This window comes from Haliotis cracherodii, unplaced genomic scaffold (assembly GCF_022045235.1).
Source record: "Haliotis cracherodii isolate W230 unplaced genomic scaffold, xgHalCrac1.p SCAF_3, whole genome shotgun sequence".
NCBI lineage: Eukaryota > Metazoa > Mollusca > Gastropoda > Lepetellida > Haliotidae > Haliotis > Haliotis cracherodii.
Genome location: NW_027266286.1, coordinates 62,914,942 through 62,940,732, shown reverse-complemented (window position 1 = coordinate 62,940,732; position 25,791 = coordinate 62,914,942). Strand labels below are relative to the sequence as shown.

Here is a 25,791-nt window from a genome sequence, read left to right as displayed (position 1 = left end):
ATCCGACATCATCTGTGTCACTGATGAGTCAAATTTGGAAATCTCCTCCACGTGTCTACCATGAAACATTACAAAGTTCTTGAATGTTAAAGGGGAAAGTTGGAGTCATTCTCCTTGTCATTCAGTCTTCTGGGTGTGTGTGTTTTGTTACACTGGCTCTTGACGTGAAGTCATCCCATTGACTTTAAATATAGATAATAGGGAGGTTTTACTTTCAAGTATGACCTGCTTTCGGGATTTACTTCTTTTAAGTAAGATTTTAAACATATTTAGTTGGATCTTCACACAACAACATTATAGCCCAAAGGACCATCATCATTCGAAACACAGTTTTCATAAATCGGGTGCATTGCCAGTTTGCGTATTGCCGTTCGGATCGTAGCTCATCCTCTCGGTCAGTGGTGTGTCTGGTCAAGAATCGATCATTTGCAGGACGCCGTGACACAGACGAATTTGGCTACTGAATTACATTCATTCTATCCATCAATCCCTCCATCCCTGCACCCTTCCCTCACTTTGAAATAGCTTTTGAAACTATAAGAAAATTTATATCGATGGCCACAGCACAAAGTAGAGTGACGGTCTGAGCGTTGGCTGACCAGGGATTACGAGGTTTGTATAGTATGTACGGAAAAATTATTCAGATCTTGGAAAGTACCTGCTGCTTTTTCACATGTAAATAAATATAGCGAAAAGTTTACACGCTGACTTGAAGGAGACTCTTTTGATGGTTTTACATTCAAATTACAACCTGGGATTGAATTATTATGCCCAAATCTACCATGTGGTATAATCAATATCAGCTTTGAAGTGTTGTGAACAGAAACATGTGGTTGCTTACTGCGCAGTGAAACACCTTAGAATCATAACAAAGAAATGGTATGACTGATACATAAGACAAACTATTAAAACAATATCCAAGGTGCTATGCGTCCTCATGATAAATACCCTTTAAAGTATTCGCCACCATAGCTTCGTTGTGAACACTATTCAAAGGTCATTATGGCAAAGATTGCCCACCAATCAAATTACCCTAGTGAGCGAGAAAACATATGTGCTAATTTAGTATTTAGAGTATAGTGTAGGTTGGGAAAATAACCATTGTTTTAGTTGCTTATAGTCTTAGTTTTAGCTGTTTACATGGTTTAAAAATATATAAAGGCTCAACAGAATTTACAGTTAATTTGTTCGTTTTCAATTCTGCTGCATATTAATATTAACAGATAAGCATGTAATAGATTCTGGACTGGCAAACAAGAGATCACGTGATATCTTGAATGAGTTGCCCACCAATCAAATAACTCTTGTGAGCGAGAAAACATATGTGCTAATTTAGTACTTGCAGTATAGTGTAGGGTGAGAAAATAATTATTGTCTTCGTCGCTTATAGTCTTATTTTCAGCTGTTTTTAACACAAATTACATAGTTTAAATGTATGTAAAGGTTCAACAGTATATACCGTTAATTTGTTAGTTTTAGGTTCGGCTGCATATAATTATTAACGGAATATGAATGTAATAGATTCTGGACTGGCAAACAAAATGATCACGTGACATCTTGAATAAGTTGTTGAGTAAAGCTGACGTTCGCAATTAAGAGTCATAAACCTTCACGATAATAAGTGTTTTGGCTACACTGTGCAGAATGGCACATTTATGATGTTGGGAGAGGAACAAATGGCACTCCCCTGATCTGTATAAAAGACTACCTGTCTGCACACATTCTCACTTCATCTCGATCCACAAAGATGAACGCACTTCTCACCATCCTTCTCTGTACCTTGGCCAGTAAGTTTGTATTTTTGTTCCAAATGCCTCGGATCTATTTAACAATTACAAAAGCAACGAACTAACGTCAAACTATGGGCGGGTTTCTAAATCATTAAATGTAATAAGTATGGCAAGGATCACTTATATACTTTCCGTAATACATATACACTATGCATGCTGTTGTAGCTACGGCCCTGGCTGAGATCAGCCCCAACATCGTTGGAGGCAGCAATGCAGATGCAGGAGAGTTTCCCTGGCAAGGAAGTGTCCAGGTGAGGAGTGGCAGCAGCTGGTTCCATATCTGTGGCTGCGTCCTCTACACCACCAGCAAGGCCCTCACTGCCGCCCACTGTCTCTCCAACAGGTAACAATTTATAATGATAACACAAGAAGCAGAAAACTGAAATTAAACCATGTTTAGAAGTCAATACTACCATTACCTGATTTCACGATCCGACAATATGCTGAGGTCACATTGCAGGAACGACTTTTAAGCGCCACACGGGCTGATGCAATGTCTGCTTGATGAATAAATCAGAAGAAGTGTAGATAGGAGTTTCCAGATGTGTGGGTATTTCAGTAGATAAACATGGCCCAAAATTGTTTGGAACTATATGATATAATGGAGCGGTTCACTCGAACATGGTATCCGTACGCGGATTTAAAAGTTACTTCATCTACTGAAAATGCCGTCAATTGTGATAAAAACATATATGATACAGCGAGTATTACCTCCGTTTGTTTCCATATCGTACATTTCATATATAAGAATACAAATATGCGTCATGTTTGCTAAAGACACGCATCATACACATGTTATTCCGAAGATATCATGCTTACAATGCGGACACACGCTTAGTAACAAGTGCTGATGTTTTGCGACATAATTAATTAAATATGGAAGCTGTCATCAATACTTCTTTATGCAATGAAGAGGTCACAGGCCTATAGTACATTCCCTTTTAAAGAACCATTTTTCATAACGTGCTAGCTCTCCACGATTTTTAAGACTACGATGTTTGTATTGTCTCCATATACAGTTAGTTTCAATTCCTCATAATAACTTAAAGTCTCTAGCTCACCAATCTGACTCGGTAGACCATTAATATTACCTGAAAACAAAATTATGTTATCTGCAATTTTGTCATAACAACTTTGTAATGGTTGAATGTTTCTGAATCCCATTTGTGCACTCATCTTGTGCGTCTGTGTTATCTGTACATCTGCTCTCAGTGTAAGCTCAGATGATTTGGCAGATATTAACTCTAAGGAAATATTTGAATTATTGATTATGAGGCACTAGTGTGAGAACTGATTAAATTACTAAATACTCTGTAAATTGTGTCATGCAACACTGATAATGTCTCTGTCATAACATTCACAGCGCTAGCAGTTACCGTCTTGGCTTTGGCATACTCAGAATGAACGATAATGATGGAACTGAACAGTACTCCTCAGTCACCTCCTACACCAACGTGAGTTATTTCCCTTAGTTTAAACACTTCCACATAATGTCTATCTTCTACAGTTTACTTTCATGTTTGTATTTTGACATGGAAATGTAACACAAGGAATTATATTGTGTTGACAGTTTTAAGCATCAGCTACTGAGCACTATTTTGTGTGTTTATCTCGTGTAGCACCCTGACTACAATGGTAATGCTGGTGGCTATCCTAACGACATCGCAGTCCTGAGACTGTCAACCTCAATGGACACAAGCAGTTCAGCTGTGTCAACCGTTAATCTGGCTTCTGGTAGCAACGACTATGCCGGACAAACATGCACGATCAGCGGATGGGGAAGACTCAGTGGTCAGTATTCCTCTTTGAGTGCATTTTTTGTTACCTTGTTACAGTTCATTCGTCCATAAGATCCATGCGAACTACATCATGATGGCAGTACATTTACCACTTGTTTTCATGTGTTTGCTCCCGTAGGAGGTGGCAGCACCCCAAACGTCCTCCAGAAGGTCGACATGACCGTGCTGACCAACACCGACTGTTCCAACAGATGGTCTAGTATCAGTGGTGCCACTGTCAACTCTGGACACATCTGTATCTTTGCGTCTGGCAAATCTGCCTGCAGTGTGAGTTCACATAACCACTCCTAGCTTTGTTGATATATTAATCATGTAGATAAGCCATTCCTGTCCAGCCCTACCGCTACCTCTGCATGTGCACAACGTTGTTTCATATAAAATGATTTAAGATAGGGATACGTTGTTGTGGTATGACGTGTTTGTCATTGTGAATTACCATTGCATATGTTCCATTAAAGTTTGATAATACTCTATATAAGTTTTAACTGACAAATTACTTTCGGTTTTAGGGTGACAGTGGTGGCCCGCTGGTATGCGGTAATACGTTGACTGGAATCACATCATGGGGTATCAGCTCCTGCTCTGGCAGCTACCCCAGTGTCTACACTCGTGTGTCCTCCTTCTACAATTGGGTCCAGATACAGTAAAAGACACTCTTGTAGAACTGGCGGATGACGTTTCACGATTAAAATACACAAAACATTCAAAATATGTTGTTGTTTTTACGCAAAAAGACTCAGTCTGTATGATACGTTGTGGAAAAAGTCGAATTGACAAGTCAACGCTTTAACTATAGACTACCTCCCTGTCTCTGTGGATTCTTACGGCAAAACAACTGAACACGCTTTATAAGAAGTAGCAAATAATATATAAATGTGCTTTATCTTATTTTATGCATAATAGTTCGCTAGATACAACAAAACTCATCATTAATTGATTATCCTATGGCAACCGTCCATTATGTGATAGTATGTACTACGTGATCGGTGCCGTTGATTTACCGAGCATTATGCAGTAAATGTAACTTTATTGAAACATCTGTGATAATGTCGATTCTTATCATATATAGAATGATGTAAAATGCCTTAATAGGGTTTTTAAATTGTTTCATTGGACTCCGTTTCTTAATCGGTAAATCTAAGATTTGATTATAGAATGACATAAACAAAATATACAAAGGATAATTAGAAAGATCATTGACAAAAGACGGGTTCGGAATCGGAAGAAAACTCAAAATCTTCGAGGCCACCATCAGGAATTTCATTTTGTTAGCCCATGTGTGGATCATCAGTGACAACTGCATCAGGTAATTGAGGAAGAATAATGCGAAGGTTCATTAGCAATTTCGGGATTGCTACTGTTGGAACTGTTGGTTCAACACAAATACGCAAAGGCGCCTGACCAGTGTTGGCAGTTTGCTCACCAGGTTCACGGCACAAATATAATTCTAGTCGCCGGAGCTGGTCACGGATGTTTTGCTCTGTCAGATATGCATACATTGGCATGGCTTTCTCCCAGTCAACAATTTGCCATTTACTTGTGATATTTCGGGCCGTCCTGTTGCTTTCGCACACTCAAGAAGTGTGGACTTCATTTGCTGCGTCCATGGATATTCTTGGGTGGGGTCTGTGCCTCCCCCTGGGGCAAGTCCCATCCCCACTTTGGTTGGTGTGTAATCCGGAGGGAGGCTGACTGGGCTGCGGCGTTGTTAGTTGAATGTCTTAATGGCTTTCTGTAACCCAGTTTTAAACCAGTTTGGGGGAGGTTAGCCCTAACTGGGTGAGTGGTAGTAGTAGTAGTAGTAGTAGTAGTAGTAGTAGTAGTAGTAATAGTAGTAGTTACAGATTAAAATATAAAATTATTATTAATTATTATGTAGAGATTAAACATAACAAATGCAGGAAAGAGGGTTTGAGTGATCCTGGCACAGTCAGGCTGGTTAGTCTCATCATCAGCTCAGGGCCCTTGCCTCCTCTACACGCAGCCCAGACAGCGAAATGGGACTTCTCCCAGGAAGCGCTGTCTAGTCAAACCCACCCAGAAATTGAGAATGTGAAGACTCCCCAACACTGCAACCTTCTGCATTACCCAGATTTTCAGAAGGGCTGTATTCCTGGTAGCAAACCCGGGTACTCTCCCAATGTCAGACAACAGATTGGGAGGTACCAACCCTAAGGCACCGAGAACAACGGGGAGTCGGACAACTTGGTACTTGGGATGCAAGTGTGACATATCGAAAGCATATTTGCCATGTTTTTCCTCAATCTTGTCAATCACAGAAAATTCAATGATATAAATGATTTCATTGGATTTATCAAAAAGGACAAGACCAGGTTTGTTGACCTGCCATACGTCTGAGGCTGTAAACAGGCCTATTCCAAAGAATGTTGTATTTGTCATTTTTCATGACACCCTCTACATATTCCTGGTCGTACAATGGGTGGACCTCTGTGTCCAAACCACAAGCATGGCAAAGACGGTAATAAAATGATCGAGCTACAACATCATGTCGTTTAAGATACTGTGTTTGTCCCAAAGCGAGGCATCCACTGACAACGTGTTGGACAGTCTCATTAACTTCATTAAATAATCTACATTTCATATTTACATTTTGATGCAAAATCACACATTGATGGTTTCGAGTGGGAAGTGACTGGTCCTGAGCAGCAAACAGAAAGTCTTCTGTTTCATTTTGCAGGCCAGACGACTTCATCCAAGTGAAGGACTCTGCAGTATTGCTGATCTTCTCAACACACTGCCTATAAACTCGATGCATTGCTCGTTCAGAAAGCCTCTCCTTGAAAAGATTGGCCGACTTGATACGGTACTTCGCTTGGTTGACACTCATTTCTGTACCATCCAGCAGTACAGAACCATCAACAAAATCATTGAGATTATGTCCCACATCCTTGGTTCGTTTTCGAAAACTGTTGTTTTTTTAAATTATTATTATTATTATTATTATTATTATTATCATTATTATTATTATTATTATTATAATTATCATTATCATTATCATTATGTACAGATTAAACATAACAAATGCAGGAAAGAGGGTTTGGGTGATCCTGCCACAGTCAGGCTGGTTAGGCTCATCATCAGCTCAGGGCCCCTTGTCCCCTCTACAGCGAATGGGACTTCTCCCATGAAGTGCAGCCTAGTCAAACCCACCCAGAACTTTTCGGAGAATGTGAAGACTCCCCAGCATTGCACATAATGGACGGTTACCATAGGATAATCAATTATTCATAAGTTTTGTTGTATCTAGCGAACGATACATTTATATATTATTTGCTAATCTTGTCTAAAGCGTGTTCAGTTGTTTTGGCTGTAAGAATCCACAGAGACAAGGCAGTAGTCCATAGTTAAAGCGTTGACTTGACACTTCGACTTTTCCACAACGTTTCATACAGACAGAGTCGTTTTAAAAAAGACATATTTTGAATGTTTTGTGTATTTTATTCGTGAAACATCATCCGCCAGTTCTACAAGAATGCATTTTACTGTCCCTGGACCCAGGAGTTGAAGGAAGACACACGAGTGTAGACACTGGGGTAGCTGCCAGAGCAGGAGCTGATACCCCATGATGTGATTCCAGTCAACGTATTACCGCATACCAGCGGGCCACCACTGTCACCCTAAAACCGAAAGTAATTTGTCAGTTAAAACTTATATAGAGTATTATCACACGTTAATGGAACATATGCGATGGGAATTCATAATGACAAACACGTCATACTACAACAACGTATCTTTATCCTAAATCATTTTATGTGAAACATACTAGTGAAACTTGCAGAGGAGGTTGTAGGGCTGGTACAGGAATGGCTTATCTACATGATTTATATGTCAACAAAGGTAGGAGTGGTTATGTGAACTCACACTGCAGGCAGATTTGCCAGACGCAAAGATACAGATGTGTCCAGAGTTGACAGTGGCACCACTGATACTAGACCATCTGTTGGAACAGTCGGTGTTGGTCAGCACGGTCATGTCGACCTTCTGGAGGACGTTTGGGGTGCTGCCACCTCCTACGGGAGCAGACATGTGAAAACAAGTGGTAAATGTACTGCCATCATGATGTAGTTCGCATGGATCTTATGGACGAATGAACTGTAACAAGGTAACAAAAAGTGCACTCAAAGAGGAATACTGACCACTGAGTCTTCCCCATCCGCTGATCGTGCATGTTTGTCCGGCATAGTCGTTGCTACCAGAAGCCAGATTGACGGTTGACACAGCTGAACTGCTTGTGTCCATTGAGGTTGACAGTCTCAGAACTGCGATGTCGTTAGGATAGCCACCAGCATTACCATTGTAGTCAGGGTGCTACACGAGATAAACAGACAAAATAGTGCTCAGTAGCTGACGTTCAAAACTGTCAACACAATTATATTCCCTGTGTTACATTTCCATTTCAAAATACAAACATGAAAATAAACTGTACAAGATAGACATTATGTGGAAGTGTTTAAACTAAGGGAAATAACTCACGTTGGTGTAGGAGGTGACTGAGGAGTACTGTTCAGTTCCATCATTATCGTTCATTCTGAGTATGCCAAAGCCAAGACGGTAACTGCTAGCGCTGTGAATGTTATGACAGAAACATTATCAGTGTTGCATGACACAATTTACAGAGTATTTAATAATTAAATCATTCCTCACACTAGTGCCACATAACCAATAATTCAAATATTTCCTTTTACTTAATCTATGCTAAATCATCTGAGCCTACACTGGGAACAGTTGTACAATTTACAGATAACACAGATGAGTGGACAAATGGGATTCAGTAACATCCAGTTATTACAAAGCTGTTATGACAAAATTGCAGAGTACATAATTTTGTTTTCAGATAATATTAATGGTCTACAGAGACAGATTGGTGAGGTAGTGACTTATTATTAGGAATGGTATTGAAACTAACTATATACGGAGACAATACAAAAACTGCAGTCTTAAAAATCGTGGATAGCCAGCACGTTATGAAAAATTGTTCTTTAAAAGGGAATGTACTATAGGCCTGTGGCCTCTTCAGTGCATAAAGAAGTATTGATGGAAGCTTCCATGTTTAATTAATTATGTGGTAAAACATCCGCACTACGTCCTTAACGAGAAACTAACCAAGCGTGTTTCCGTATTGTAAGCATGGTATCTCCGGAATAGCATGTGTATGATGGGAGTCTTTGGCAAGCATGATATAGTTTTGTATTCTTAATATATGAAATTTACGATATGGAAACACACCAAGGTAATAATCTCATACAATGTTATTCTCATAATAATCGACGGTATTTTCAGTAGATAAAGTAACTTTTTAAATCCGCGTACGGATACCATATTCGAGTGAACCGCTCAATATCATAATTTTCAGCCACGTTTGTCTGCTGAAACACCCACACATCGGCAAACCCCTAACTACACTTCTGATTTATTCATCAAGCAGACATTGCATCAGCCCGTGTGGCGCTTAAAAGTCGTTCCTGCCATGTGATCTCATTAGCATATTATCGGATCATGATATCAAGTAATAGGAGTATTTACTTCTAAACATGGTTTATTTGCAGTTTTCTGCTTCTTGTGTTATCATTATAAATTGTTACCTGTTGGAGAGACAGTGAGCGGCAGTGAGGGCCTTGCTGGTGGTGTAGAGGACGCAGCCACAGATATGGAACCAGCTGCTGCCACTCCTCACCTGGACACTTCCTTGCCAGGGAAACTCTCCTGCATCTGCATTGCTGCCTCCAACGATGTTGGGGCTGATCTCAGCCAGGGCCGTAGCTGCAACAGCATGTATTGTGTACATATACTAAAGAAAGAATATAAGTGATCCTTGTCATACTTATTACATTTTATCATTTAGAAACCCGCCCATAGTTTGACGTTAGTTCGTTGCTTTAGTATTTGTTAAATAGATCCGAGGCTTTTGGAACAAAAATACAAACTTACTGGCCAAGGTACAAAGAAGGATGGTGAGAAGTGCGTTCATCTTTGTGGATCGAGATGAAGTGAGAATGTGTGCATACAGGTAGTCTTTTATACAGATCAGGGGAGTGCCATTGGTTCCTCTCCCAACATCATAAATGTGCCATTCTGCACAGTGTAGCCAAACACTTATTGTCGTGAAGGTTTATGACTCTTAATTGCGAACGTCAGCTTTACTCAACAACTTATTCAAGATGTCACGTGATCATTTTGTTTGCCAGTCCAGAATCTATTACATTCATATTCCGTTAATAATTATATGCAGCCGAACCTAAAACTAACAAATTAACGGTATATACTGTTGAACCTTTACATATATTTAAACTATGTAATTTGTGTTAAAAACAGCTGAAACTAAGACTATAAGCGACGAAGACAATGATTATTTTCTCACCCTACACTATACTGCAAGTACTAAATTAGCACATATGTTTTCTCGCTCACAAGAGTTATTTGATTGGTGGGCAATCTTTGCCATAATGACATTTAAATAGGGTTCACAACGAAGCTATGGTGGCGAATACGTACAGGGTATTTATCAAGAGGACACATAACACCTTGGATATTGTTTCAATAGTTTGTCTTATGTATCGGTAGTTATGCCATTTCTTTGTTATGATTCTAAGGTGTTTCACTGCGCTTTAAGCAACCACATGTTTCTGTTCACAACACTTCAAAGCTGATATTGATTATACCACATGGTAGATTTGGGCATAATAATTCCATTCTAGGTTGTAATTTTGCTTTTCAGAATGTAAAACCATCAAAAGAGTCTCCTTCAAGTCAGCGTGTAAACTTGTAGCTATATTTGTGTACATGTGAAAAAACAGCAGGTGTTTTGCAAGATCTGAATAAATATTTCCGTACATACTAAACAAACCGTGTAATCTCTGGTCAGCCAACGCTCAGACCGTCACTCTACTTTGTGCTGTGGCCATCGTTATACATTTCCTTATAGTTTCAAATGCTGTTTCGGTGTGAGTGAGGGGTGCAGGGAAGGAGGGAATGATGGATAGAATGAATGTAGTTCAGTAGCAATATTCGTCTATGCCACGGCGTCCTGCAAATGATCGATTCTTGACCAGACACACCATTGACCGAGAGGATGAGCTACGATCCGAACGGCGATACACAAACTGACAATGCACCCGATATATTAAAACTGTGTTTTCTATATATGTATTGATTAATGTTATAAAAAGCGACAAAACCCCTTCCATATTCATAAGAAATCTCTGATGAAAGCAGAGTCGATTGTACGATTCCGACTACATCATGAGCATGTGTTTATGAATTACTGTCAAATAGTGATGCTGCGACGTGTTACCACTGATACACGTTAATGAATCTAATCTTCCGTAAGTCATTCCTAAGAAGTGGGATTCTTCAATATGCAACTGAGAAGAAGTGATATCTATCAGAAGTAAACATATGCGGTGAAAGATCACGAATAATGAGAGTTTTTTTATCAATCAAATTTAAAGCACACTCATTGTTTTATAATGTTCCGTGATTAATGTGGAGATTCCTCATGCTATTTGGTCCAACTCCATTCTTGCTCAAAGATTATCAGTATCGGCATACAATAGAATGCATACAAAAACCTTTCTAAATTCAAAAGAAATTTCTGCAAAAAGCAGAGTCGATTGTACAATTCCAACAGTGTCACAAGCACATGTGTTGCAACGCATGAGTACTGCTATGCGGTGTTAGGCAATAAACACAAACTTTCTTCATGCATGTCGTGTGAGTTGCCGTTGGGGCAGGACATGCTTATCCTTTTCCCGAAAGCCTGGTGTCATCGTTGATTTTCAGTGATCCGTTGAAATAATTTTAACGCTGTTTTGTCTTATACACTCAAAAGAATCTGTTTCGAGAGAGGTTCTTCCCTGGCGTTGACGTTTTATATTTTAGGAATCACTATCAAAATAGACATGATACCAAAAATTCACGTAGAGGTGAGCATACCAGGACCAACTGGCGACACCCGTCAGAAACACATGCAAAGCAAGTAAATTGTTCACCTGAAAAATAACACACAGTAACATCAAGTACAAGTCAAATAGGGAATTGCATCCGACATCATCTGTGTCACTGATGAGTCAAATTTGGAAATCTCCTCCACGTGTCTACCATGAAACATTACAAAGTTCTTGAATGTTAAAGGGAAAGTTGGAGTCATTCTCCTTGTCATTCAGTCTTCTGGGTGTGTGTGTTTTGTTACACTGGCTCTTGACGTGAAGTCATCCCATTGACTTTAAATATAGATAATAGGAAGGTTTTACTTTCAAGTATGACCTGCTTTCGGGATTTACTTCTTTTAAGTAAGATTTTAAACATATTTAGTTGGATCTTCACACAACGACATTATAGCCCAAAGGACCATCATCATTCGAAACACAGTTTTCATAAATCGGGTGCATTGCCAGTTTGCGTATTGCCGTTCGGATCGTAGCTCATCCTCTCGGTCAGTGGTGTGTCTGGTCAAGAATCGATCATTTGCAGGACGCCGTGACACAGACGAATTTGGCTACTGAATTACATTCATTCTATCCATCAATCCCTCCATCCCTGCACCCTTCACTCACTTTGAAATACCTTTTGAAACTATAAGAAAATTTATATCGATGGCCACAGCACAAAGTAGAGTGACGGTCTGAGCGTTGGCTGACCAGGGATTACGAGGTTTGTATAGTATCTACGGAAATATTATTCAGATCTTGGAAAGTACCTGCTGCTTTTTCACATGTAAATAAATATAGCGAAAAGTTTACACGTTGACTTGAAGGAGACTCTTTTGATGGTTTTACATTCAAATTACAACCTAGAATGGAATTATTATGCCCAAATCTACCATGTGGTATAATCAATATCAGCTTTGAAGTGTTGTGAACAGAAACATGTGGTTGCTTACTGCGCAGTGAAACACCTTAGAATCATAACAAAGAAATGGTATGACTGATACGTAAGACAAACTATTAAAACAATATCCAAGGTGTTATGCGTCCTCATGATAAATACCCTTTAAAGTATTCGCCACCATAGCTTCGTTGTGAACACTATTCAAAGGTCATTATGGCAAAGATTGCCCACCAATCAAATTACCCTAGTGAGCGAGAAAACATATGTGCTAATTTAGTATTTAGAGTATAGTGTAGGTTGGGAAAATAACCATTGTTTTAGTTGCTTATAGTCTTAGTTTTAGCTGTTTACATGGTTTAAAAATATGTAAAGGCTCAACAGAATTTACAGTTAATTTGTTCGTTTTCAATTCTGCTGCATATTAATATTAACAGATAAGCATGTAATAGATTCTGGACTGGCAAACAAGAGATCACGTGATATCTTGAATGAGTTGTGGAGTTAAGCTGACGTTCGCAATTAAGAGTCATAAACCTTCACGATAGTAAGTGTTTTGGCTACACTGTGCAGAATGGCACATTTATGATGTTGGGAGAGGAACAAATGGCACTCCCCTGATCTGTATAAAAGACTACCTGTATGCACACATTGTCACTTCATCTCGATCCACAAAGATGAACGCACTTCTCACCATCCTTCTCTGTACCTTGGCCAGTAAGTTTGTATTTTACTCCAAATGCCTCGGATCTATTTAACAATTATAAAAGCAACGAACTAACGTCAAACTATGGGCGGGTTTCTAAATCATTAAATGTAATAAGTATGGCAAGGATCACTTATATACTTTCCGTAATACATATACACTATGCATGCTGTTGCAGCTACGGCCCTGGCTGAGATCAGCCCCAACATCGTTGGAGGCAGCAATGCAGATGCAGGAGAGTTTCCCTGGCAAGGAAGTGTCCAGGTGAGGAGTGGCAGCAGCTGGTTCCATATCTGTGGCTGCGTCCTCTACACCACCAGCAAGGCCCTCACTGCCGCTCACTGTCTCTCCAACAGGTAACAATTTATAATGATAACAAACGAAGCAGAAAACTGAAATTAAACCATGTTTAGAAGTCAATACTACCATTACCTGATTTCACGATCCGACAATATGCTGAGGTCACATGGCAGGAACGACTTTTAAGCGCCACACGGGCTGATGCAATGTCTGCTTGATAAATAAATCAGAAGAAGTGTAGATAGGAGTTTCCAGATGTTTGGGTATTTCAGTAGATAAACATGGCCCAAAATTGTTTGGCACTATATGATATAATGGAGCGGTTCACTCGAACATGGTATCCGTACGCGGATTTAAAAGTTACTTCATCTATTGAAAATGCCGTCAATTATTGTGAGAATAACATTATATGATACAGAGATTATTACCTCTGTGTGTTTCCATATCGTAAATTTTATTAGGAATGCAAAAATATATCATGCTTGCCAAAGACTCCCATCATACACATGTTATTCCGAAGATATCATGCTTACAATACGGAAACACGCTTGGTTAGTAGAAATACAATTGAACGGTAGCTTCCATCAGTACTTCTTTATGCACTGAAGAGGCCACAGCTCTCTAGTACATTCCCTTTTAAAGAACTATGTTCATAACGTGCTAGCTCTCCACGATTTTTAAGACTACGATGTTTGTATTGTCTCCATATACAATTAGTTTCAATTCCTCATAATAAGTCTCTAGCTCACCAATCTGACTCGGGAGACCATTAATATTACCTGAAAACAAAATTATGTCATCTGCAATTTTGTCATAACAACTTTGTAATGGCTGGATGTTTCTGAATCCCATTTGTGCACTCATCTTGAATCTGTGTTATCTGTATATCTGTTTTCAGTGTAAGCTCAGATGATTTGCTTCTTTGATAGGCATTTAGAAGTTGGAGTACTAAGTAAGGATAAGAATTTATCCCGGGGTACATTCGTGAATAGGTCGACAACGTCGTAGCTTATGAGGGTTCCTGGTTGGGGGATGTCGAGGACGGCACTGACTTCACCCATGGTCATCATCACTGCCCTTGTGTGTACACAGCAGGCTTCGCTACTCCAGTATATCTACCCTACTGTATAAACATTGCCTCCTACGTGTATATATACTTGCTTACTGCACTCTGTAAATCACTTGCTTAAAAACGGTGTTAGAACCTACACCGAAAAGTCGCTCTTAATTGTAATAAAGAAGTTGTTCATCCATAAATTCTTATCCTTACTCAGATGATTTGGCAGATATCAACTCAAAGGAAATATTTGAATTATTAGTTATGAGGCACTAGTGTGAGAAATGATTAAATTACTAAATACTCTGTAAATTGTGTCATGCAACACTGATAATGTCTCTGTCATGACATTCACAGCGCTAGCAGTTACCGTCTTGGCTTTGGCATACTCAGAATGAACGATAATGATGGAACTGAACAGTACTCTTCAGTCACCTCCTACACCAACGTGAGTTATTTCCCTTAGTTTAAACACTTCCACATAATGTCTATCGTCTACAGTTTACTTTCATGTTTGTATTTTGAAATGGAAATGTAACACAGGGAATTATATTGTGTTGACAGTTTTAAGCATCAGCAACTGAGCACTATTTTGTCTGTTTATCTCGTGTAGCACCCTGACTACAATGGTAATGCTGGTGGTTATCCTAACGACATCGCAGTTCTGAGACTGTCAACCTCAATGGACACAAGCAGTTCAGCTGTGTCAACCGTCAATCTGGCTTCTGGTAGCAACGACTATGCCGGACAAACATGCACGATCAGCGGATGGGGAAGACTCAGTGGTCAGTATTCCTCTTTGAGTGCATTTTTTGTTACCTTGTTACAGTTCATTCGTCCATAAGATCCAAGGCGAACTACATCATGATGGCAGTACATTTACCACTTGTTTTCATGTGTTTGCTCCCGTAGGAGGTGGCAGCACCCCAAACGTCCTCCAGAAGGTCGACATGACCGTGCTGACCAACACCGACTGTTCCAACAGATGGTCTAGTATCAGTGGTGCCACTGTCAACTCGGGACACATCTGTATCTTTGCGTCTGGCAAATCTGCCTGCAGTGTGAGTTCACATAACCACGTCTACCTTAGTTGACATATAAATCACGTAGATAAGCCATTCCTGTACCAGCCCTACCGCTACCTCTGCATGTGCACAACGTTGTTTCATATAAAATGATTTACGATAGGGATACGTTGTTGTAGTATGACGTGTTTGTCATTGTGAATTACCATCGCATATGTTCCATTAAAGTGTGATAATACTCTAATAGGTTTTAACTAACAAATTACTTTCGGTTTTAGGGTGACAGTGGTGGCCCGCTGGTATGCGGTAATACGTTGACTGGAATCACATCATGGGGTATCAGCTCCTGCTCTGGCAGCTACCCCAGTGTCTACACTCGTGTGTCCTCCTTCTACAATTGGGTCCAGATACAGTAAAAGACACTCTTGTAGAACTGGCGGATGACGTTTCAAGAATAAAATACACAAAACATTCAAAATATGATTTTTTATTACGCAAAAAGACTCTGTATGATACGTTGTGGAAAAGTCGAATTGACAAGTCAACACTTTAACTATGGACTACCTCCCTGATTCTTACGACTAAAAGAACTGAACATGCTTTAGACAAGAATAGGATATAGCAAATAATATATAAATGTGATTTATGTTATTTTATGCATTATAGTTCGCTTGATACAACAAAACTCATGAATAATTGATTATCATATGGCAACCGTCCATTATGGGATAGTATGTAATACCTGATCGGTGCCGTCGGTTTACCGAGCATTACGCAGTAAATGTAACTTTATGGAAACATCTGTGGTAATGTCGATGCATATCATATATAGTATGATGTAAAAGGCCTTAAGAGTTTTTTTTGGTTTTTTTTCACTTTATTTACAATGCCACAACAGTAAGTGGTTGAAATTTGAATGTGTATCGATTGCCAACAAACACGTCCTGTAAAACGAAAAGTGTCGATAGATCGCCTTCCTTAATATTTGGTTGGGTGTGCGAATGCCAACAGTGTCAAAAGTTGTTGTGGTATAGATGCATACACTATTCCCTACACCCCTGCACTCAAGTGGTGCACTCCGCTAAGAGTGTAGTAATGACAGACACACACACAGAGTTGTAGTTCAGTGTTGGAGGCCCCGTGGCCCAGAGTACAATCTTACCCACATTGACAGTGGTATTTCGAAAAGAAATTTAAACTGTAGATTAATCTTAAAGTTTTCAAATGAATCGCCTATCAAAACCATCACTTGATGACATTGATGGATATTGCTGAGAAAATATTGTAAGTGGAAATAAAGCTACATGATTCTACCCTTCTGGATATCCACGATACTATACCTATATCATGTATGAGTGGGTGAGAAAGTAAGTATGGTTTGATGCCGCTTTTAGCAATAGTCCAGCAATATCACGACCGGGGACACCAGCCATAGTTAATGTCATGCAAAGAACAGTCACCATTAAGAGTGACAGAAATAATGTTATTGAATGTATCAAGTTGATTCTGTGCAAATGATTTGTGAAATTGTTTCATTGGCCTCCGTTTCTCAATCGGTAAATAACAGATTTGATTATAGAATGACATAAACAAAATATACAAAGTATAATTAGAAAGATAATTGACAAAAGACGGGTCGGAATCGGAAGAAAACTCAAAATCAGTTTTGGCAGTTAGCTCACCAGGTTCACGGCACAAATATAATTCTAGTCGCCGGAGCTGGTCACGGATGTTTTGTTCTGTCAGTTAGTTATGCATACATTGGCATGGCTTTCTCCCAGTCAAAAGTTTGCCATTTACTTGTGATATTTCGTGCTAGCTTTCGCACACTCAAGAAGTGTGGAGTTCATTTGCTGCGTACAAGGGTGGAGTCTGTGTGCCTACTCCTGAGGCAAGTCCCATCCCCAGTTTGGTTGGTTTGTATACCGGAGGGGGGCTGACTGGGTGATTAGTAGTAGTAGTAGTAGTAGTAGTAGTAGTAGCAGTAGTAGCAGTAGTAGTAGTAGTAGTAGTAGTAGTAGTAGTAGTAGTAGTAGTAGTACCAGTAGTAGTAGTAGAAGAAGAAGAAGAATTTACAGATTACAATATAAAATGGAGCAAAGAGGGTTTGGATGATCCTGGCTAAGTCAGGCTGGTTAGGCTCATCATCAGCTCAGGGCCATTGCAACCTCTACACGCAGCCCAGACAGCGAATGGGACTTCTCCCAGGAAGTGCTGTCTAGTCAAACCCACCCAGAACTTTTCGGAGAATGTGTAGATTCCCTAACATTGCAACCTTCTGCATAACCCAGATTGTCAGAAGGGCTGTATTCCTGGTAGCAAACCCGGGTACTCTCCCAATGTCAGTCAACAGATTGGGAGGTACCAACCCAAAGGCACCAAGAACGACAGGGAGTCGGACAACTTGGTACTTGGGATGCAAGTGTGACATTTCGAAAGCGAGGTCCGCATATTTGCCGTGTTTTTCCTCAATCTTGTCAATCACATTAGTGTCAAAGGGAACAGAAAATTCAATGATATAAATGATTTCTTTGGATTTATCAAAAAGGACAAGACCAGGTTTGTTGGCCTGTATACGTCTGAGACTGTAAATGGGCCTATTCCAAAGAATGTTATATTTATTATTTTTCATGACACCCTCTACATATTCCGGGTCGTACAATGGATGGACATCTGTGTCCAAACCACAAGCATTGCTAAGACGGTAAAAAAATGATCGAGCTCGAACATCATGTCGTTTAAGATACTGTGTTTTTTCCCAAAGCGGGGCATCCACTGACAATATGTTGGAAAGTCTCATTAAATTCATTACATAATCTACATTTCATATTTACATTTTGATGCAAAATCACACATTGACGGTTTCGAGTGGGAAGTGACTGGTCCTGAGCAGCAAACAGAAAGTCTTCTGTTTCATTTTGCAGGCCAGGAGACTTCATCCAAGTGAAGGACTCTGCAGTATTGCTGATCTTCTCAACACACTGCACATAAACTCGATGCAGTGCTCGTTCAGAAAGCCTCTCCTTGTCTGAGTCTGGGCCGACTTGATATGGCACTTCGTTTGGTTGACACTCATTTCTGTACCGTCCAGCCACAACTTCAACACCGACATTACGTTTATGTCCCACATCCTTGGCTCGTTTTAGAAAACTATCTACAAGCAGCCCATACAGCCAATGAGACTTCTCCCAGGAAGTGCAGCCTAGTCAAGCTGTTGGCATTCACACACCCAACCAAATATTTTTAGCGGGTGATCTACCGAAACTTATAATTATCGTTTTACAGGACGTGTTTGTTGACAATCGATACACATTTAATTTTCAACTTCTTACTATGTGGAAGTGTAAATATAAGTGAAAAAAACCACTTTAGGCGTTTTACATCATACCATATATCATAAGAATACACCACATTACCACAGATGTTTCCATTAAGTTACATTTACTGCGTAATGCTCGGTAAACCGACGGCACCGATCAGGTATTACATACTATCACATAATGGACGGTTGCCATAGGATAATCAATTATTCATTAGTTTTGTTGTATCAAGCGAACTAATATGTATAAAAATAACATAAATCACATTTATATATTATTTCCTATTTCCTTTTCTTGTCTTAAGCGTGTTCAGTTGTTTTGGCCGTAAGAATCCACAGAGACAAGGAGGTAGTCCATAGTTAAAGCGTTGACTTTTCAATTCGACTTTTCCACAACGTATTATACAGACTGAGTCTTACGTAAAGAAAGATATTTTGAATGTTTTGTGCATTTTAGTCTTGAAACGTCATCCGCCAGTTCTACAAGAGTGTCTTTTACTGTCCCTGGACCCAGGAGTTGAAGGAGGACACACGAGTGTAGACACTGGGGTAATTGCAAGAGCAGGAGCTGATACCCCATGATGTGATTCCAGTCAACGTATTACCGCATACCAGCGGGCCACCACTGTCACCCTAAAACCGAAAGAAATCAGTTAAAAACGATATAGAGTATTATCACACGTTAATGGAGGATATAAGATGGTAATTAACAATGACAAACACGTCATACTGCAACAACGTATTCGTATGTTAAATCATTTTATGTGAAACAACGTAGTACACTGGTACAGGAGTAGCTTATCTACGATTACGAGGACAAACGTAGGCGTGGTAACGTGAACTCACACTGCAGGCAGATTTGCCAGAGGCAGGTGTCCAGAGTTGACAGTGGCACCACTGATACTAGACCATCTGTTGGGACTGTCGGTGTTGGTCAGCACGGTCATGTCGACCTTCTGGAGGAAGATGGGGAATATAATTCCCTGTATTACAGTTCCATTTCAAAATACAAACATGAAAGTAAACTGTAGGCGATAGACATTATGTGAAAGTGTTTAGGCTAAGGGATATAACTCACGTTAGGGAGTTGACTGAGGAGTACTGTTGAGTTCCATCATTTTCGTTCATTCTGAGTATGCCAGAGCGAAGACGGTAACTGCTAGCGCTGTGAATGTCATGCGAGAGACATCACCAGTGTTGCATGACACAATTTATAGAGTATTTAGTAATTACATCATTCCTCACACGAGTGCCACACAACCAATAATTCAAATATTTTCTTAAAGTTAGTCTATGCTTAATCGTCTGAGCTTACACAGGTAACAGATTACATTCTACAGATAACAAAGATTCAAGATGAGTGCACAAATGGGATTCAGTAACATCCAGTGATTACAAAGTTGTTATCTCAAAATTACAGATTATATTGCAGGCAATATTAATGTTCTGCAGAGACAGATTGGTCAGCTAGAGACTTATTATGAGGAATTGAAACTAACTGTTGATGGAGACAATTAAAGAACGTAGTCTTACAAATCGTCGATAGCTAGCACGTTATGAAAAATGGTTATCTTATAAGGAAATGTATTTTAGGCCTGTGGCTTCTTCAGTGCATAAACAAAAATTGATGGAAGCTTCCATTTTTAATTATGTGGTAAAACATCCGCACTTAGTCCCTCACGAAAACACTGTTGATTTGTATTTCTACTAACCAAGCGTGTTTCAGTATTGTAAGCATGATATCTTAAGAATAACATGGGTATGATGCGAGTCTTTGGCCAGCATAATACATATTTGTATTCCTAACATATGAAATTTACGATATGGAAACACACGAAAGTAATAATCTCGTTATCAGATAATGTTATTCTCACAATAATTATCGGTATTTTCGGTGATGAAGTAACTTTTAAATCCGCGTATGGATACCATGTTCGAGTGAACCGCTCCATTATATCAAGCAGACATTGCATTGCCCCGTGTGGCGCTTAAAAGTCGTTCCTGCCATGTGACCTCAGCATATTATCGGATCGTTAAATCAGGTAATATAAGTATTTACTTCTTAACATGGTTTAATTGTAGTTTTCTGCTTCGTGTGTTATCATTGTAAATTGCCACTCCTCACCTGAAAACTTCCTTGCCAGGGAAACTCTCCTGCAGCTGCATTGCTGCCTCCAACGATGTTGGGGCTGATCTCAGCCAGGGCCGTAGCTACAACACCATGCATAGTGTATATGTATTACGGAAGGATATAAGTGACCCTAGTCATACTTTTCACATTTTATAATTAGAAACCCGCCCATAGTTTGTCATAAGTTCTTTGGCTGTGGAATTATCAAATAGATCCGAGGCATTTAGAATAAGAATACGACCTTACTGGCCCAAGACGCAGCGTAGGATGGTGCGTTCATCCTTGTGGATCGAAATGAAGTGACAATGTGTGCAGACAGGTAGTCTTTTATACAGATCAGATTTATACATCTTTTGTTTGCGAGGCCACAATCTATTATACGCTTATTAAGTTAATATTAATATTCAGCTGAACTTAAAACTAAAAATATAACTGTATATTCTGTTGACTATATACGCATTTTAAAACCAATAATTGGTGTTATAAACAGCTGAAACTGAGATTATAAGCAACTAAGACAATGGTTATTTTCCCAACTTACACCATACTGAAGGTACTAATTTAACACGTTTTCTTGCTCATGAGAGTATGTTTATTGGTGGTTTATTGGTTTATTTACCATGAAGACTAGGGTTCACAACGCAGCTGTGTTGGCGAATACGTCCAGGGGATTCATCATAATAGAAAAGGACGTATAACAGCCTGGATATTGTTTAAATAGTGTGCCTTATGAATCAGTTCATTAAAGACTTATCTAATGGCTTGCCTATGACAACCACATCTTCATGTTCACAACGCTTGACTACCTCATATTAATTAATCCACATGGAAGTTTCTAGGTCGACTTTTTATAATATAAAGGCAACAAAATAGCTCCCTTCATATATATATATATGGCTATTCGGCTATGTCACGGCGTCCTGCACATACTCGAGTCTTGACCAGACATACAATTGACAGATAGTATGAGATACAATCCGCATGGCGACACACAAACAGCCAATGCACCCGTTGTTTAAATTTTGAATACATATATTGAACACTAGCTTTCAATTTATGTATTCAAAATATATAATGAATGTCGTGTCGCCATCCAAATGTCACATTCTTCAATTTGCAACTGAGAGGTAGTGATGACGGGCTGATGAAAATTCTGACAACATTGAAGATGTGGAGCAGACTGAGGATGATGGGGTCTTAGCTGCCTTGTTCATTTCATTGTTCGGGGCGGTCGGGGAGCCTAGTGGTTAAAGCGTTCGCTCGTCACGCCGAAGACCCGGGTTCGATTCTTGACATGGGTACAATGTGTGAAGCCCATTTCTGGTGTCCCTCGCCGTGATATTGCTGGAATATTGCTAAAAGCCGCGTAAAACCATACCACTCACTCATTTCATTGTTCAGTCAAGAATTTCTTGTTCCGCTGTCAAAGTCAGCCGCCATTTTGGTGTGAGAAAAAAGCGACCTCAGCCAGAGATTGTTTCGCTTGCAAGCGGCTGAAAGTAAGCGCACTGTTGTAAGGCGAATCGCTGTGCTTCGCTTGCAAGCGATTGGCGCTTTGCAACACACCCCTGGTGAGTATTTCTTTTAATGTAGCACATATCTGAAAAGAGAGTGGTGCTTAATAAATGCTCATGTGTATATTTCCACCCGTTTTCTAAGTTATTCTCTGCGTTTCAAGATGGAAATGACCTCATAAGCTTACGAGATGCGAAATTGATGTTTTCCTCATGGTATTCACAGTGCTAGCAGTTACCGTCTCAGCTTTTGGCATGCGTAGTGTAGTTGGAGTGGCACTCCTCTATCACCTCCTACACCAACGTGAGGTATGTCCCTTAGTAGACACTTTTACATACTGTCTGTAGTCTGAAGTTTACTTACATGTTTGGAATTTGGAGTGATAATTGTTACACTGGGAACAATACGTATTGTGGTGACAGTTTGAGTGTCAGCTACAGTACCCTAACAACAATAATAAACTCCCGAACTACACTGGACACAGTACGCTATAGGCAGCTCGAGAATGTGTCTATTGTTTTATTGATTACGCATGTTAAAAATGTATATAAATGAACATAAATAAAAAAGTACGTTAGTTTAACAGACCGAACCAAATCTACTTATCAGTTGATTTTGTTTATTTCGTAAGAGTGTACGCCATCGGCCCAAATTCACATCATGCAATTGATTCAACTGGGCACAGTAAGAACGTGGTGTGCAGAACAAATTTAAGAAATATAGAACAATGTTTGGTAATATTCTACGATTATTGGCAGATAAATGTACACAACATTAGTATTGCAGTTGAGGCAAATCCATTCATGTCTTGGACTACAACATGATACCGACCGGTTTCTATGTGAGATTATGTCAAATGCAACGGAGCTGGGACAAAGCTGTTCTAAATCTTGCAGTGATAGTGCATAATTTCAAATATAATTCAACGTTCAGAAGTGGTTCAAAGGAGGATTGAATTTGTGTTTATATAAGCTGTGTGTATATCCTCTCTTTAACCTATGGAAAATGAAAATCGGTTAGTTCACCTCAGAAGTTTTATTATTCCGCATTTTTCTTAGAAAGTGAAAATAAACCGCAGGTCGAGCCACCACAAGAATATGAAGAACTAATCATATTAGTTATTGTGTCCTTGGTATACGGTGTCATATTAGGTTAGCAGAAAAATATTGGGCGAGGCGTGAGCTAATATGACACCGTATACGGCCATTTAAGACACCATAACGAATTTATTATGCCTAAAGGTTTACACTATTCGTTATCTTTGTCGCACGTGAAACCTTGAACTTACAATCGGCATATATGACCGGACCAGAACATATGTTTCTCATACAATGCTCAAATGTAAACACAAACGTTAACAATGGAATATATAATGCACTAAATGTGAACGTTTAAACAAGTATTATAGCTAAAATAGAAAGAATTATTATTAAACTGCCCGCGTGTTAACAGAAATCTGCGGTCAACTGGAACTTGATAGCCGTCCGTTTATCCCTAACGACGGGTTGCAATCTATTCTATTGCTATGTGACGTCATTGGCGTTTCTTGTTTATGATGTCATGCTATATAATGTTCTATGACGTTGCTATTTGTAAATCAGTGACCTCCGTTCTAAGGTTTCTCTCTCTATAATTTTAGTAAAAAAGTAACGAACGTAGTTTCTTTAAAAATTAATGTCTTTGCACATCACAATTAATTATATTAAAACACAAAACAGTGTCGAATAACTAATTTCTGTACCAGAATGTTCTTGTGAAATACGTGAAGTGGGTGTTGGGAAATCCAAAATGGCCGCTACTGAAGGTATACAGTCTCATATTACGTCAGTAACAACCAGCTTGAATTTTTACTGACGGTATACGGGCTCATTAGTAGTTCTCCTCTCTGATTGGTCAATCTAACTTTGAGGCATTATAATAGTGAAAACCTGTCATTAACGTTCGGCACCATAACTTCTCATTGGGCAAATTAAATAAAAGAAAATATAGGGTACATATACATTGTATAACAGCTGGGCTGACCAGAGATCAGACTGATGCAGAATGCACGAACATATGGGAACCCCCAGTTGTTGTATTCCTGTTCTAAATATTAATCATAATGGGCACTTGAAACTAAAGCAGACTCCCGTTGCGATGGTCTTACAGTGTGAAGTCGGTATTACAACATAACATAAATCATCATTTCCAAATGTCGCTAAATGTAGACAGGATATTACGGCACGTGTTTCGCTTACCAGATAAGCAAATGCTTAAGCACTATTATACACTGTCGAAGGACAAGTAATTTACTTGTACAATCTCTTATATGATCGTGGAAGGGTAACTATAGAAAGAAACTATATCAAACTAAGTGAGTGAGTGTGTATGGTTTTACGCCGCTTTTAGCAATATTTCAGCCATATCATGGCAGGGGGCTTCACGAATGGACCCATGTTGGGAATCGAACCCGGTCTTCGGCGTGACGAGCGAACGCTTTTAATACTAGGCTATCCGCCCTATATTAAACAAAAACATAGAAAGTGAAAGGGTTCGTACATTGGACCGTTGACAAAGTAATCTTACCCGTGAAGATCCCGGTTGGAATTGGTCTTCAGCAATCCATGCTTTTCGAAAGAGGCGACTGACGGCATTGGGTCACCTTCCCAAGACAAGAGATGTAACTGTCGATAAAAGTCCAGCTCCTACCCTTGCCGAAATAGGCTTGTATTCTGGAGTAATAGTTTTGCTGGACTAACGAGTCTTTGCATGGTCCAATCAAAATCGCGTAACGAAATCGGCATTCGGCTCGTAAACAACATGGCGACTGCCGTGCAGATTTCGGTCGATTTGAGGATTTGCAGAGCATGTGTACCGTCAACTAGGCGTCGATAGATGTTTTCCGAATCTTTTCGCGTTTTTAATCAAGATGTTCAAGTGATTTCATGTACGTAGCGAGGTTGGACTATTGTTATTACAATAAAGATGTTGATAATGGATGAGATCGTCTTGACGCCGCCATTTTGTTTTAAGCACGTGCATGTGGTGGAATCTCATTGACCAATATGAGCTACATAAAGGGACATAACTAACTCAGTTGACTCCCTTGCCTCGGGAAGATGGGATCGGGTGGGCAGGGTCGGTGACTTAGTTGATGCATGTCATCGTATCCTAATCGCGTAGATCGATGCTCATGATCTCAATCACTGGATTGTCCGGCCCAGGCTCGATCATGTAAACACCGCCGTCATATAGCAGGAATATTACTGAGTGCAGCGTTAAACAAACAAGCAAACAACTAAACATTGAGTTCGTTCAAGAGGCAA

The 25,791-nt window shown here is 39.6% G+C and overlaps 3 pseudogenes; 2 read left to right on the top strand and 1 right to left on the bottom strand.

Annotated features, from left to right (window-relative positions):
• Nucleotides 1-1,747: 1,747 nt before the first annotated feature.
• LOC139475863 (chymotrypsin-like serine proteinase) lies at nucleotides 1,748-4,236 on the top strand (annotated as a pseudogene).
• Nucleotides 4,237-7,089: 2,853 nt separating this feature from the next.
• LOC139475862 (chymotrypsin-like serine proteinase) lies at nucleotides 7,090-9,578 on the bottom strand (annotated as a pseudogene).
• Nucleotides 9,579-13,110: 3,532 nt separating this feature from the next.
• LOC139475949 (chymotrypsin-like serine proteinase) lies at nucleotides 13,111-15,937 on the top strand (annotated as a pseudogene).
• Nucleotides 15,938-25,791: the final 9,854 nt, after the last annotated feature.